Source organism: Tupaia chinensis, unplaced genomic scaffold (genome assembly GCF_000334495.1).
Source record: "Tupaia chinensis unplaced genomic scaffold, TupChi_1.0 Scaffold000407_1, whole genome shotgun sequence".
Lineage (NCBI taxonomy): Eukaryota > Metazoa > Chordata > Mammalia > Scandentia > Tupaiidae > Tupaia > Tupaia belangeri.
Window position 1 is genome coordinate 1,045,631 of NW_006159909.1, and position 4,807 is coordinate 1,050,437.

The following is a 4,807-nucleotide window of genomic DNA, read 5'->3' on the forward strand; positions in this document are numbered from 1 at the left end:
GGTCGACTACGTGGGAGTCCAGCGACATAGCCATTACGCTAACTGCTGGTTCCCGAGCCCCAAATAATTCTTAAAAACAAAATTTTAAAAGAAAAAATAGAACCAAGGAAAATAGGAACTTAGGAATTAAAATTAAATCTTTCACTGAAAGGAGAATGGAGAAGGGATTGCAGTGTGCCCATCTCCCCTGGAGGGTGAGTTCTCACTTTCCCTCTCCCTGTCTCTCCAGCAAGTGCACACACCCTATGGGAAAATAAAAAAAACCTAAAAAAAAAAAAGTCAGAATAAAGATATCTTTACAGGGCAACCAGGTGGCATGGTGGTTAAGGTTGCTGGATCTCACATGGCTGACTACATGGTTCAAGTGCCAGGTCCAGTGGCTTGAGGAGCACACAAGACATATGTATATGCGTGCCCAAAGTCCCAAGAGGAGAATGGAGAAGGGATTGCAGCATGACTATCCCCACTGGGGTGTGTGTGTGTGTATGTGTAAGAGAGAGAGAGATTTCTCCCTTTCTCTGGCAAGAACATGTACCCTATTAGCAAAAACAACAAAAAAGATTTGTCTAAAATATGCATGAAGATCCAATTGCAGTGGCACCCATTCCTAAGATGCTGTGCTCTGCAGGCTGGGACCACATGGAAGGTTCAGGTTCAATTCTCCATTCAACCTAAAGGCTGGATGTGGTAGCATACCAGCTACTTGAGGGTGAAGCAGGAGGATGATGACCTCAAGACTGGCCTGGGCAGCATAGTGAGAACCTGTGTTAAAAGAGCTGGGTGTGGAGGCGTGCACCTATAGTCTCAGCTGGAACGCTGAGGCAGGAGGATTGCTACAGAGCAAGACACTGTCTTTAAAAATACACGAGTACACTGGGACCAGCAGTTAGTGTAATGGCTCTATCACTGGACTCCCATGTAGTCGACCGCAGTGCGAGTCCCGGACCCGGTGGCTTAAACTCACACCGGGCGCGTGTGTGTGCGTGCCCAAGATCCTGAGAGGAGAATGGAGGAGAAGGGATTGCGGTGTGGCCATTCCCCCTGGGAGGTGATTTCTCACTTTTTGTCTCTCTGTCTCTCTCTGTCTTTCTGGTGAGCGCACGTGCCCTATAGCAAAAACCTCTCCAAAAAAAAAAAAAATACACGAGTACACAAAATTCAAATGTGTGACCTAGTTCTCATTAACATGTTTACTTATTTGGCATCACACTTTAATTTACATGCATTTTCAGGAAGCTAATTTGGGACTAGATATTTTTTGAGAAACACCATACAAGATGCCGAATTTAATGTTCACAGTAAGAGAATGCTCCATGTAAGTAACCTGACTTTCACACGCCTTTATTCCCATTTTCACAGTCCAGTAACTCACCTATTTAAACCCCCGAGGTTCAAGTACAGTCATGTACCACACAGGGATATTTCAGTTCATGACAGACCACTTATACAATGGTGGGTCACATAAGATTATAATGGAGCTGGGCCAGCAGGTGACCTGAAGATTAAGGCAATTGGATGCCAAATGGCGAAGTGAGTGTTTCAAGTCCCGAATCTGGTGGCTTGGAAATCACTCCCTGGAGGGCAGGAACATGCCACAATCCCTTTTTCTCCATTCCCTTTTTGGGATTTAGGGCATGTATGCACATGCCTGAGGCCAGGATTTGAACCATGCAGTCAACTATGTGAGATCTGGCTCCCTTAACTGCCAGGCCATGGGACTGGCCCTATTGCTTGTCTTCTGATTGCATCATTTTCTTTTGTGCTACGTTTAATATGGTCTTTTGTTCATCATGATCCCTAACCATACAATCCACTGCTAATATTTCCAGTAAGAAGCCACATAGAATTATTGACCTGGAAACAAGTGAATAAGGATGACCAGGATAGGAAATCAGTGATCGCTGTTGCTTACCTGTCAGCTATGTCCCATTCCACCATAACTACAGTCTTGAAAACATGAACAAAGTGATGGAAACTTAAAGGATCTGCTTGATTGAACACAGCAATTCTAACAAAATTTTTAAAAGGCCTCTGTCATATGTGGAGAAATTGCTTTTTTTTCATCTTTAATTTTTATTGGTTAGTATTATTTTTTAATTTGACCAAAGAGTGAGAGAGAGAGAAAGTGAGAAATCAAGCTGCCAGGTCTGGAACTCAAACCACAGTTGGTCATGTGGGAGTCCAGTGCCTTAACCACCACTTGCTGGCCCTTTATGGAGAAACTTCTAATGACCTGGATTGAAGACCAAACACAGAAACTAGCTCTCCTAGCACCATGACAATTAAGGCCAGAACAAAATGTTTATCTGCATTGTTGAAAGAAAAGCCTGGACCTGATGATAGTGTTGAATTTACTGCTAGCTCTGGGGGCTTCAAATGATTCAAGAATCTTTATTCATTACGTAAGGTAAAAGTGAGTGGTGAGTCTTCACGTGCTGATGAGTAGGCAAACCAACGAAGTTTAGATAGGCTGAGGGGGGAAAGTTAGTTGCTGGAGCAAATCTTCAATATGGATGAAACCTCCCTGTCCTGGAAATCAAGGCCTGAAAGGACTTTCATCTACAAGGAGGCCAAGTCAACACCAGGTTTTGAGGCTTTTAAGGACAGGATAATACTCTTGCTTGGAGGCAGCCATTTGCAGGCTACAAATGGAAACCCTTGTGATGTGCCCCAGTGAGAGCCCCTCGGCCTTCAGGCATATCAGTAAGTACACACTGCCAGTGTTCTACAGAAGCAAAATGAAGTTATGGACAGGATGACCCAGCTCCTCTTCTACGATGCCCTCCTGAATTATTATGCCAGTGAAATAAAGAATACTGTTGAGAGGTCAGCAGGTAACATGGTGGCTAACCTTAGCCATCCCACATGGCCAACTGCAGTTTGAGTCCTGGACCTAGTGGCTTCCTTTCTTAATTTCCCTCCCTCCCTCTCAATTGCTGGTGAGTGCACATGCCCTATGGCAACTTTAAAATAATAATAATAAAAAAATTAATTATTTTTTAATGTACTGTTGGGAAAATAACATACTTTCCAAGATTTTGCTTATTGTTGATAATGCGCCTTCACATCCTCCTTTTATTGGTGATCTTCATTCCAATATCAAAGAGGTGTTTCTCCCTGCAAACACATCTTCAGTCTAACCAATGAATTAAGGAGTTACAACAGCTTTTAAGGCCAACAAAGCTGTGGTCAAGATGGCAGAGAACTTTAAACTGGATGAGAATGATGTGAAGACAGTCCTGGAGGTGGTGCCTGAGAAGTTGACTAATGAGTTGTTGAAACTGGAACAGGAATGCATGACTGAGGAAGAGGCAAGGGAAAGGGAAACTACAGGAAAAGAAAAAGAACCACCCTAAGAAAATTCACAGGGAAGGGTTTAGCAGAAGCTTTTGTGAACTTCAACAAGCTCCCTAACAAGTTTGAAGATGGGGCCAACAGGTAACATGGTGGTTAAGGTGCTGGATTCCTCATGGCTGATTGTGGTTCAAGTCCCAAACCTGGTGGCTTGCTTTCTCACTTTCTCTCTCTCTCCTTGTCTCTGGTGAGCATGTATCCTATAGCAAAATTTAAAAAATAGAGGCCAGCAGATGACATGGTGGTTATGTTGCGGGACTCTCATGTAGTCAACTACAGTTCGAGTCCCAGACCAGGTGACTTAAAACTCAAGCCAGGCATGTGTGCATGCATGTCCAGAATTCCAAGAGAACTTTCTGTTTCTCTTTTGTCTAACAAGTTCAAGCCCCCTATAACAAAAATCTATCAAAGTAAATAATTTTTTGGAGAGATTTTGGTATAGGGCGTGTATGCTTGTCAGAGAGAGACAGAGAGACAGCAAGAAATCACCCCCGAGGGGGGATGACCATTCTACAATCCCTTCTCCATTCTCCCCTCTGGACCTTGGACAATGCACACACACATCTGGCATGAGTTTTAAACCACCGGTTCCAGGATTCAAACTGTGGTTGACCATGTGGGAGTTCCAACTGCCAGAGCACCTGCTGCTCTCAAATAAGTATTTAATTTTTTTATTTTATTGTATTTATTATTATTTTAAAGTTTTGCAGTAGGGCCTGTGTGCTCACCAGAGAGAGAAGGAAAGTGAGAAAGCAAGCCACCAATTCCGGGACTTGAACCACAGTTAGCCATGTGGGAGTCTAGCACCTCAACTACCATGACACCGGCTCGAGTGATGTAACCATGATGCCATCTGCTGACCCCTTACTATTTTTTAATTCACCAGAGACAGAGAGAGAGAGGGAAAGTGAGATAGCAGACTGCCAGGACCGGGACTTTAACCATAGTTGGCCACATGGGAGTCCAGCACCTTAACTACCACACCACCTGCTGACCCTGTATCGTAATTTTTTTAAAAAAGTATTTTGGGGCTGGCAGGTGGCATGGTAGTTAAAGGTACTGGACTCCCATATGGCCAACCACGGTTCAAGTCCTAAACCTGGTGGCTTGCTTTCTCACTTTCTCTGATTAAACTGGAAAATAATAATAATAAAGAAAGTTAAATAAAGTAATTTTTTTTAAGAATTTTTCAAATTTTTTTAAAATTTAATTTATTTTAATTTGACCAGAGAGGGACAGAGTCAGAAAGACAGAAAGTGAGAAAGCAAGCCGCCAAGTCTGAAACTTGAACTGGGGTTGGCCATGTAGGAGTCCAGTACTCTTAACCACCATGCCATTTGCCAGCCCTTGTAAAAAGTTATTTTAAGTTTAAAAAAGTAGAAGGGCCGGCAGGTGGCATGGTGGTTAAGGGGGCTGAACTCCCACATGGCCCACCACAGTTTGAGTTCCAGAA